Source organism: Aulonocara stuartgranti (assembly GCF_965226115.1).
Source record: "Aulonocara stuartgranti genome assembly, chromosome: 18".
Lineage (NCBI taxonomy): Eukaryota > Metazoa > Chordata > Actinopteri > Cichliformes > Cichlidae > Aulonocara > Aulonocara stuartgranti.
The window spans coordinates 32,211,554-32,224,203 of NC_138954.1; the positions used below are offsets into that span (position 1 = coordinate 32,211,554).

At 41.0% G+C, this 12,650-nt stretch overlaps 1 protein-coding gene across 4 annotated transcripts in view; it reads right to left on the reverse strand.

The window, feature by feature from the left end:
- The window catches only part of LOC309694289 (uncharacterized protein), a 38,073-nt gene that overhangs the window by 11,256 nt on the left and 14,167 nt on the right, over positions 1–12,650 (reverse strand). The window contains exon 3 of one of the 4 annotated variants that reach the window (XR_014272839.1): positions 6,988–7,007. The exons of the other annotated variants lie outside the window; for them this stretch is intronic. The gene's annotated coding sequence lies outside the window, so the exon portion shown is untranslated. Of the gene's footprint in view, positions 1–6,987; positions 7,008–12,650 lie in introns of those variants that run through there. 4 annotated transcript variants of the gene reach the window in all.

Here is a 12,650-nt window from a genome sequence, read left to right on the forward strand (position 1 = left end):
CATACTGGCCCACCCAGTATATACTGTGTGTGTGTGTATATATATATGTACATATATATATATATGTATATATATATATGTACATACATATATATATATATATATATATATATATATATATATATATATATATATATATATCAGAAACTCAATGGGGATGTGGCGTACAACACTAGAGGCCAACTCCAAGCCCATAGCACAAGTCACCATCAAGTGCGGGATCTACCAAGGAGATGCTCTGTCCCCACTGCTGTTCTGCATAGGCCTGAACCCCCTCAGTGAGATCATTAACAAGACTGGCTACGGATACTGGCTACGGATACCGACTACGGAACGGAGCAGTTGTCAGCCACCCCCTGTACATGGATGACATCAAGCTGTATGCCAAGAGTGAACGAGACATCGATTCACTGATCCACACTACCAGGCTATACAGCAATGACATTGGAATGTCGTTCAGACTGGAGAAGTGTAGTCGGATGGTAACAAAGAGAGGGAAGGTAGTCAGAACTGAGGGGAATGAACTACCAGAAGGCAACATTGCAGACGTAGAGGACAGTTACAAGTACTTGGGGATCCAGCAGGCGAATGGGAACCATGAAGAGGCCGCTAAAAAAGCTGCAACCACCAAGTACCTGCAGAGGGTCAGGCAAGTCCTGAGGAGTCAGCTGAATGGTAAGAACAAGATCCGGGCCATCAACACCTACGCCCTACCCGTGATCAGGTACCCTCCTGGGGTAATAGGCTGGCCAAAGGAGGAGATAGAAGCCACTGACATAAAGACAAGAAAGCTCCTTGCCATGCATGGAGGGTTTCACCCCAAGTCCAGCACCCTGAGGCTGTACGCTAAGCGGAAGGAAGGGGGCCGGGGACTGGTGAGTGTCAGCACCACAGTCCAGGATGAGACAACGAACATCCAAGAATACATTGGGAAGATGGCCCCAACTGACCGAGTGCTCAGTGAATACCTCAGGCAGCAGAAACCCAAGAAAGAGGAGGGAAACGAGGAACCATCATGGAAGGACAGGCCCCTGCACGGTATGTACCACCGGCAGATAGAGGAGGTGGCTGATATCTAGAAATCCTACCAGTGGCTGGACAAAGCTGGACTGAAAGACAGCACAGAGGCACTAATCATGGCAGCACAAGAACAAGCTCTGAGTACAAGATCCATAGAGGCTGGGGTCTATCACACCAGGCAAGACCCCAGGTGCAGGCTGTGTAAAGATGCCCCAGAGACAATCCAGCACATAACAGCAGGGTGCAAGATGCTAGCAGGCAAGGCATACATGGAACGCCATAACCAAGTGGCCGGCATAGTGTACAGGAACATCTGTGCCGAGTATAACCTGGAAGTCCCAAGGTCAAAATGGGAGATGCCCCCAAGGGTGGTGGAGAATGACCGAGCTAAGATCCTGTGGGACTTCCAGATACAGACGGACAAAATGGTGGTGGCTAACCAACCGGACATAGTGGTGGTAGACAAACAGAAGAAGACGGCCGTAGTGATCGATGTAGCGGTTCCGAATGACAGCAATATCAGGAAGAAGGAACACGAGAAGCTGGAGAAATACCAGGGGCTCAGAGAAGAGCTCGAGAGGATGTGGAGGGTGAAGGTAACGGTGGTCCCAGTGGTAATCGGAGCACTAGGTGCGGTGACTCCCAAGCTAGGCGAGTGGCTCCAGCAGATCCCGGGAACAACATCGGAGATCTCTGTCCAGAAGAGCGCAGTCCTGGGAACAGCTAAGATACTGCGCAGGACCCTCAAGCTCCCAGGCCTCTGGTAGAGGACCCGAGCTTGAAGGATAAACCGCCCGCAGGGGCGTGCTGGGTGTTTTATATATATATATGTCATCTGACCTACATGCTGTAAGTATTAAATGTGCTAGAAAGGTGTTCTTGTGGGAGGCGAACCCAAGGAGCCTTTTATGTGGAAAGTGGTGGCAAAGAGGATCTGTGCTGTCTCAGCAATAACACACAGGTATGTAGAAACCTGTGTGTTATCCATTTTATATCTGCTTTTAGGACCTCAGATTGCTAGTTTTTTTTTTTTATATATATATGTATATACCATTTCGTTTTGCATTGGAGCCTTTGCAGATGTATTAAATAAAGTGTGAGTGATAATAAGAAGTGCCTGTTTTAGATCCTCCAACATAGCTTGATAGGAATCCAACATTCTGTCCAACATACGCACACACAGCAGGGTGTTTTACTTCACAGCAACATATCTGTGTGTGCCAGTGGAGGGATACAGAAATGGGATGAAAATGTTCTGTCAGCACCAGCAATAGGCTTTCAGTGAGTTTGGAGTTTGTTTGTTCGCTGTGTCAGCCAATCAGCTGACAGACAGAGCTTTGAAGCTGAGGTTTCAGCTCTCAGCATCAGAGTGAGGCCTCAAGACAGACTTGGAAAGAGAGCTGAGAAAACTTGTGCTGCTTTGCGTTTTACTTGAAGTAAAGACTGTTTTGTCTAATATTGGCTTGAAAAGGACACCCTGTGACCACAGGTACACTGTAAACTCAACAAATACAGCAAGATTCTGGTTTTAGTTCAAGGTAACAGCAATAACTTTTAAAGTGGGTAAACTGTGGAACAAAACGGTGACAGGAGTAGTACAGTGTTAAAATGTACTGTAATAATATTAATCATATGAATTATTATCATTAATATTATTATTATTATAGTAAGATATGCAAATGAGATTTCAATATTATTAATATGCTAACCACGCATGAAAATCTTTTTTATTCAGAGGTGTACAAGTAGAAAATAATAGTCACTGTGCAATAGCAATGTGAATAAATGTACTGTTATACTGGTCAGGACCTGTAATAAAAATCTGAAAAATAATGGATAAAGTGTGGTGTTTAAACTTTAAGGACCTATATGAACCCTTTAGCTCAATAAAATGCATCCAGATGTTTGCACTAGTTTGCCATTTAGTCCTTGAACTTATCAGTAAATGCGGTGCATATCTTGCTGTCGCCACACACCATGCATGTTCACGGTGCTGCATGCAGAAATGTTCAGCATATGCAGGTGATGATGGTAGTGCAGGCTACCATCATCAGGTAAAAAGCAGGGAACAGCAGACAGAGACACAGTGGCACAGAAATAGTAAAAGAAAGGAAGGGGGAAGACAGACCACAGGAGAAGACAAGGATACAAAACGCAGTGGAGCAGGAAGGAGAAAAAAAACTATTAACCATGAAGGACATTTAAACACCTTAATAAATAATATAGACTGTTGGAATTACTAAACAAACAAACAAACCCTTTGTCAAATATAAGAAGCAGTTTGCACCCAAAAGGCTCACAAACACAGCAAACATTTTAGTAAATCTTTTACTGGAAATCTAACATCACAGTAAGAGCCGAACACTGAAACTCCAGCTTCACAAAACAGATGGTTGATGGCCAGAGTGAGCTGTGAGGTTATTTTAGAAAAAGCACAACTGGTAGCTTATCTTGTGCAGTACAAAACTCATTGTATTACAGTCCAGTGACATGCATCTGAGGTTAACAGGTTATTCTAAATGGTTGTCTGTCTCTGCGTGTCACAGACTGACACACTGTGTACCCTGCCTCACAACTGCTGGGTGACACTCCAGTCTTCATTCCTAAAAACAACAGACAACTTTTTACAGTTGTCTGTTGTCTGAAACTTTTTACATATTTTTTATGTGTTTTTTAATACAAAACATTTATTTAATGCCTATATATAATCCATCAAAAATATGATGATGGACATGCTTCAGTTTAACCTTACACTTCATAAAGATGTAGACTGCTGTGTCTAAAGTGGCAAAAAATAAAATAAAACAAAATAAAATAAAAATGCAGCTCTATCATATAAAAAGACTTTGGGGTAAAAATACTTTTTTTTTTTTTTTTTTTTACACACACAAAGCCTGGTAAAACTTTACTAATGCAGTAGTGTAGTAATGCAGAACTTCTTTCAGTTCTTAACCTTTTAACCAAATGCATAAATAAATCTGGGGGATCAGGAGGAGACAGTTCAGCTAGAAATTTTATATTTTCTTCCATTTGTTCTTTATTCTGATCTGTGCTTTTTAATTAAATATTGGATAATTTTTCTTCTTCTGACTTCAGAGAAAGGCATTGAAACGTGCTGTTTACATTGCAGACATCTGACAAATGACAGTGGAAAACCAACCACAGATGTGATGTTTGTCATTGAGCAACACCCCAAAATATTCATACCTGCTGGTTTAATCTTCAGGAATAACAAGAATTTTATAGGGTTATTTAAAATCTGACGAAGCAGGTAGTACTCATAGTGTAGTGGTTTAAACTCAACAAGCATAAAATCCCTGGTTTGCTTCCAGAAGGAGATACAAATCTCTAACCCTAACCCCATTAGGAAGTGTCAAAATCTGCCAAATAAATTTGCTGAGTTAGCCACCACAGTGATCCCAACACAGTGAATAAGGGAGCAGCCAAAAGAAACTTTAAAAAGCACAGTAACTATTTGCTGCTGCAGAAAATGCAGTGATGAGGGTAGTGCTCTAAAGTAAAGCGAATCAATGAGTATGTGAAAATTCTTCTTAAGTACATTTTGAATAACAAGCTAACGTTACTTTGTTTCTGCTATTCGTTTTTGCTTTTGGCCAGAACCATGTTTACCACTATGTAGCATCCTATTATCTATACAGCAGTCAAAATAAGTTTAAAAAGACAGCACAGTCACAAAATTGCAAGTAAGACAACACAACTTTTGTGAATCACTCCTGTTAGCGCTATTTGGGGATTGCTCTCACTTGCCATTTTGCCCTGTTTAGGAAATCTGGCCCACTGTGCGGATGGCAGCATGTATTTACCTTTCAGCGCTGATGATAAAATATTACACATTATTTTCAGCCTATAGTACCACTTATCCTTCTGGCCTTTTGTTGTCCCTGTCCCAACTTTTGAGATATGTTGCTGCCATCAAATTCAAAATTTGTAATAACATGTTTCAGTTTAAACACTTCTATGTAGTATTGTATATAAAATATGGTTTTATGAAATTTGCAAGTCATTGCATTGGTTTTTTTTTTAACATTTTACACACTGCCCATTTTCACAGGTTGTCGGTGTGTCGTTACAGAGGGATACTATAAAAACAAAGAATTCAGGTCTTTTTAACCTCCCCAGATGCATTACAGCATTCTCCATTTCAATATGTGAGTGCCGACATCAAAGAGACTGTTGTTCGTTTCCACTGCAATACAGCCACTGAAAATCAGAGGCGACGACTGACTGCACTAATCTCAGTAGAGCACTAGCACGTTAGCTAGCCTCTGAGGAGAGCACACTGTTTCCTTTGGAGCAGAATGGGGAGCTTTGAAAACTCCACAGGCTGAAACAGAGGTTCAGTGAGCTTGATGTGAATGACGGGTAAGCAAAACATCTCAGCTAAACTGAAGCCAAGAGAACACATGCAGACTCACGCTTGTAACACAGCAGGAGACAAAGTTAACCTCTTAATTCAGTCCGTTGCATTGTTTTCATCTCCTTTTTGCCACCTGAGAACTTTAGACTGGTAATTATCAATTTTATCAACATCTCTGTACAGTGTTCAGCACAACATCACTCCCTTTCAGCTAAAGATAGTGTACTGAACTGGAATACAGCAGCATAATGAATTGTATGCATCCATCCTCTTCCACTTATCCAGTTCTCATTTGCAGAGTGTGGGGGGCTAGAGCCTATCCCAGCTGACATAGGCTGAAAGGCGGGGTACCCCCTGGACAGGTTGCCACAGAGATTTATAAAATTTTTATCTTGTTAATTTTAATAACAAACAAAACTATAGAAAGACTTGATGAGAATAAGAAATTCTTCCATTGTTACATTAGTCTTTAAAATATTTTCGGTCTCACAATTGAGAACAAGATGCAACACAAACCTTACAACCACATCAATATTCAGGCCAGTCTTCTTCCTCCCTAGCAGTTCATATCCCGCGATGCAGGGTCCGCTGTTTTGCATGCCTTCCTCCACTTCTTCCTATCCAGGGCATCTTCTGGTGTAACATTCGCAGCCTTCATATCATCTTTGATTCGGTCCATCCAGCACTTTTTTGGTCTTCCTCATGGCCTGTTGCCACCCAGATCTAATTGCTGGGCTGTCTTTGCGATGGAGTTCTTATCACTACGGGCAACATGGCCGTACCATCGGAGCCTCGCCTCCCGCATCTTGTCTGTGATCGGTGTCACTCCCCATCGTTTCCTGACATCTTCGTTCCTTGCTCAGTCTAGTCGTGTGAGACCCAGAGGCCACCTCAGCATCTTCATCTCCATGGTGTGCAGGGCTTGTTCGTGCTTGGTCGTCGCTGGCCAGCACTCTGACCCGTAGAGTGCCACTGGGCGCACAATCGACTTATAAACTTTTGCCTTAAGATAGATTGGCATTCTCTTGTCACATAAGACTCCACTGACCTGACGCCACTTCATCCACGCTGCGTTGACTCGGAGTCTGGCGTCTGGTCGAGTTTCGTAGTGATGGTACTGTTGGTCTGGGGGCCCAATTCAAGGTACTCAGTCTTCTTGATGTTCAGGCACATGCCGTTTTTGGAGAGCCGATCTTTCCACGCTTCTGTTTGGGTTTGCAGGGCTATCAACATTCAGACCAGTACTCCCTAGAATGTACTTAGAGCCCTTGCACATGCAATCTGTATACAGAAAAACACCTGCATCGTGGTTGGCTCAGTCAGATATACTCGCGATCCTTACAACATGATCACATACACTACCACCCAAATGTTTTGGGACCTTTTTTTCCTCTTATCACTAAAGTGATAAAAAATGAGTGTTAGAATTGTCAATTCAATTTTATTTATACAGCGCCAAATCACAACAGCAGTCACCTCAAGGTGCTTTATATTGTAAGGTAGACCCTACAATAATATATACAGAGAAAAAGCCAACAATCATATTACCCCCTATGAGCAGCACTTTGGCGACAGTGGGAAGGAAAAACTCCTTTTAACAGGAAGAAATCTCTGGCAGAACCAGGTTCAGGGAGGGGCGGGCCAATCCTAAATCCCCTTAATGATTAATTTGTCTGTGTACGTGCCTGTTGAGCATCGATTAATTGTGTTCTGTTACCAAATTTGTCCTGATAAAGGACTGAAGGATCATTAGAAAATATTGTTCTGCCTTAGTGTCTGCCTTAGTGTCTTGAGAATTAGTTTAAAGGCAAAAGAAAAAAGAAAAGATGAACTTGTCCTAAACTCATGTGAATATTCTTGTACATTGCAGCTCTTCCTTGTGGGAAATTGCAAAACCAAAAAATTAACAACAAACATACCAATAAACAAACAGACACACAGGACAAGTAGCTCAGGCTTTTAGAGAAACAGATGCCTTGTAGCTCCTCCACAGGCGGCTGCGGTATCCATACCATCAGACTGTGCTAGTCTTTGAAGTGAAGTGATGCAAGAAAGCAGCTCATCATGCTTGTGTCAATGTTACTTTACTTTACCCATGTCTAAGTTCTAATGCATTTCCTACAATGTTCTCCTTACACAATTTAACTTTTTACAGATACTGTAATTTAAACCTCCAATCTCATACATTTCCATTTTTGAAAGGGAATACATGAAGGAGGAAGAAAATAGCAAAATGATGAACGAGAGGAGGGGCATTCATTCATTCACACATTTATGCACACGGGTGTATTTGATCCTCTGAAATACAAGAAATACAACAAGGACCTAGCTCAGGACCGCAGTGAGACTCTCTTTACTGTATCAGTTAATGACAATCCCAATAAAATGAAACTTAATGAAATGCCTCTAGACCAGAAATGGCTCCCCGAGGCCCAGGAATCATCATCATTTCTCTGCATGATGTCATTTCCCTCTGTCAGAATACACCTCTACCCAGCCCCAAGCTGTGTTGCCCGGCAGAATACAACTCATCTGTCACTAGATAATGAGGCCCAGATGTGGTACTCCTCTGGTTACCCCGGCTGCTACCAACTTATCCTTGTCAGAGCAATACAGTACCCAGAATCGTGCTGTTTATTGTACTTGTCCCAGTGTCCTGGAGATTTTTTGGAGCTGAAAAATAATAAGAGAAGGTAATGATGTAGAGATGGACGAACATTATTTGCTTATAGACTATACGGCTGGCTGTCACTTACATTAGCTGGCAGTAGGGCTGGGCCATATCATACCGTTCACGGTAATAATGTTGGGCAACGATAGAAAAATGAAATATTGTGATAGAATATGGGTAAAACGCGCATGCGCAGTGCCTTTGTTTTCATACGCACACAGCGGAAAAAGCATGGCGGCGAAAGCAGATCGTTGAATGAAGCGGATGGACCAGAATCGTTTGTAAAAATGCTGCAACTTCAGTGGTGTGGAACTGGTGTAGCTTTCATCCGTCAGTTACACAACAAAGCACTATTTTTGGTAGCGCATGCTAGCGGGCCGTCGTTATTACCGTGTTTTTTGGAAAATACGGCACACTTAAAATCAATCCTTTGATTTTTCTGAAAATCGACAGCGCCCCTTATAATCCAATGGGCCTTATGTATGAACTCTGGTTGTGCTTACTGACCTCGAAACGATTTTAGGTACACGGCGCTCAAAAATCTGTCAAATGTTTTAGTACGACTTTGCTAAGCTACGAACCCGCACCGCTTGATGGATTGTCGGAGCATTACAGCTATCGTAGGCAGCCTCGCGGAGTGATACAAACTGTGCCTCAACATAATAGTGCCGTATTGTGTGTGTATAAGCTCTTTTTAAGTTTTGTGGATATTATACATGGTTATGCTGAGGATATGTCGGCCAGTTTCCACTGGAAATGCCTTTTGGTTAAACTGTCAGCGAGGAATTTGCATTTGCACTGTTAAATTTTTATATAACTTTAATGCACATAAAAAACAGCTGCTTGTTTAAGTGAAAATACATTGATGGGGGTTTTTTTTGCACTAATAAAGTTGTGGAGTTGTAAAGTATTTTGTCTAGTGTCAATTATATCGTCACTTATATCGTTATCGCAAATTTTCAAATGTATATCGTGATAAATATTTTTGGTCATATCGCCCTGCTCTAGCTGGCAGTCTGTATTATTAAATTGCTTTATCCTATCATGTTTTTTGTTATCATTTTGCATATTATTTCCTTTATGGTCTTTTTGATTTTACACTGAACAAGTTGGGGGTTCCTCTTGCATGTTTTTAGACCTAGTACCTCACTTCTAAATGAAATCTGGGTGTTTGGCCCTCTTGTGTTCACTCAAGTCTGGTTCCAAAAGTGAACCTATCCACCAGGATGTTTGAAAGCATGTTTACATTCTAGTAGATATGGAAAAACAACTTCCTAACAACCTTAACGTGTGAGAATTGTTTTTATATCATTGATCTCAGTGCTAGAGTTAGTGGTGTGGCTGATTTAATTATCAGGTTTTCCTGAAATAATGCAACCTGCTGTCCACTAAACTTATTGACTGTGATTCTCCCGTCAGTGCCGGTTGGAGCATTTTTAGTGGAATTACCTGGAAAATAAAAAATCTGGCTTGATATGTGGAGCAGACATTTCAGACATTTGGTCCAAAAGTAAAAAAAGTGGACTTGAGACATTTGGAGAAACTTGTATAGTGATGTTCACACTAAATGACAAGCAAAGTTTCACCACCCATTACTGATTTGAATACAGTCATGTTGGAAACCCATGAATATGCAGCTCAGCAGCCAACAGAACAAGGAGGTTGTAGTAGTGTATTTGTTTTAACTTATGATGAATCCTATTATTCTGCTCACTTCTCTCTAACCCCCACCTGGAGAGCTACGCAAATTTTTCACCCAAGTTGAAAAGGTTTGACACGCACAAATTTGTGTCATACTAATAAGCCATATAATAATCACGTGTCACAAAAACTTTGCATTTGGTGAACATACCAAGAACCTTGTGCTCTGAACGTTAGGTAGCTGTTGTGTGGCTTCAAAACTATCACATCACTTGTTAATTTCATACTGTTAATGTATGTCAGCGACCTTACCCCCATGCTTACTGTTTTTCATGGAAACATGACAAAACATCGATGTTTGTGGGGAAGAGAAGCGTAGACATACGGACACATTTTGCATTTGATGTCAAGGAAAATAAGAGGCTTTGTAAACACTACATATTTAAGTAAACTGAATTAACTTTAGATTTAGTCAACAATAATCTTGTGATACTAAATCAACTAAAACTTAAAGAATTTAAAAACCAACGTCAGCCATTACCCTAAACTAAACTAAAATGTTCAAAACCTCTCAACGCATCAAAATGAGAGCATATTTCTCCCGTTCTATCGCTGCATTCTCTATAGGCTCTCTGTTAAATCCAGAATTGAATTTAAAATCCTTCTCAATGCATACTAGGTCTGGAATAATTGTGCCCCATCTTATCTTAAAGACCTAATATTATCATATTGATCAAATAAAGCACTTCACTCTCAGACTGCGGCCTTACTTGTTGTTCCTAGAATATTTAAAAGTTGAATGGGAGGCAGAGCCTTCAGCTTTCAGGCTGTCTGTGGAATCAGACAGCTTTGCCTTAGGTTTCCTTCTGTTAAAAGGGAGTCTTTCCTTTCCACCATCTCCAAGTGCTTGCTCATCTGATTGTTGGCGTTCTGGAAGCATTATTGAAGGGTCTTTATCTTAAAATATAAAGCGCCTTGAGGCAACTGTTGCCACTCTCTGTCACACACACACACACACACACACACACACACACACACACACACACACACACACACACACATTCTCATTTTTATATCTTAGTGAGGTTATGTAATTGACATAATGCTTATCCTAACCATCAAAAATGAAGGATTAACCCTAACCCTTAGCCTAAACCATAACCTAACTGTAACCCTGACACTAAAACCACATTTTGACTTTCAAAAATGCCTTCAAACTCACGAGGACAGGCACTTTTGTCCTCAAAGTGACCTTTGGTCCCCACAAGTATAGTAAAATTCCAGTTTTTGGTCCCCACAAAGATTTCTAAAGAGGTACACACACACACATATATATCCACGCACACACAAAGTGCTGCCCTTCCTAATTGTAACCGTTTGTAGAGTTTCCGGTGTACAGAATGAAAGGACCACCGTCTTCCAGTCATGTTCTTCCATCCATACCTGTCACAACACTTCCTGCCAGGGGTCAGATAACCTATGGAAACCTAGCAGTTGGCGAGGAAGGTGGTCTCCTCTCTCAACCACACGTTCAGTGAGCAGCCATGATGCACGCAGTCCCAACTGATCTTTCAGCAGCAACTCTCTGACATTCAGCTAAATCATCTCAGATAAACTTGCACACAAACACACAAAGATGTACAGAGACACACCCGTACTGAGAAAACTTCCAAGCAGTGAGATAAGCCATAGCATGTCACGTGCAAATTAAAAGCAAAAGCTGCCTTAAACCAAAAATAACTGTGTGTTTTTATGATGCTGGGATGTTTATGACCAAAGAGGGAAACCAAGCCCATTGACAAACACTGCCACTGCTCACGAACTCTGACTTAATGACAGTAAACTTGTCACTGTGTAGGGGAGGGGGACAGGGCACTGGGCTTCTGTTCCTGCACAGAGGCCAGTAGTTATTAGAATATTTTACAGTGACATTAAGACAAATAAAACATTTGCTTGCATAGTGTTGATGCAGTTTTGCAGTAAATCATAGTATGTATGAGTATAAATGTTTGAGAACATCTCACATGTCCTCAACTGGAAGAATCAGAATAAGAATCAGAAAGGGTTTTATTGCCAAATGTTGAGCAGGTTTACAACATTAGGAAATTGCTGCAGTGCTTCAGTGCAAACATACTGTCATAAATTACGCTTAAATAGACATGAAAAAATAAAAATAAGAATAAGAATTAAAGTGCTACGTAGAAAGATATATACATGAGTGCAGGTGGTGATCAGTGCCAGACATGGAATGATGCAGTGAACACAGCGTAGGGTCATGTGTTAGTGGTGGGAACAGTCATACGGAAGCTTCATTGACATGAGATTAATGCATATTGCTGCAAATAAAATAAATAAAGCCTGAAGAAAGCTGTAGTAGGTGCAGGGGGTAACTCTTTTGCAAAAACAGTGTTTTCTGTTTAAGAATGATAGCCATTCATGGCTTTGACTTAGCATGGAACACACTGTAGTTTTACTAAATGTTCATTAGCCTGAGCTAATTTTGGCAGAACATTTAAAGTGGATATTTAAAGTGAAAGGAAAGAAAAGCAAGATCAAACTAATTGTGCTACAAAGATTTTATTAGAGTTACCACACGCTGACTGTCCGACTATAAATTTTCAAATTTAATGTCAGATGTCATGCAAATGCAAACAGGGCAGTTTTGGTTTGTTTTTTGGAGGAGCTGAACCATTCAGTTCCATTCAGATTTGTAGAGAAGAAGTAAGTAAGGGTTTGCATGTCTGTAATCAGCATCACTGGGAGATAAACATCCTCTTACATCAGCTTCAGTGTGTGTGTTTAAGAGAGAGAGATGAGTTACAGTAGAGTTATGTTTTGGGTCTCTACATTGGGTGCTGACAGGGAGGTTAGGCCATTTTTCAAGAGTTTGTCCAATTACAATTACTCCTAGACACAAAAAGACAGGAACTTTATTAGATT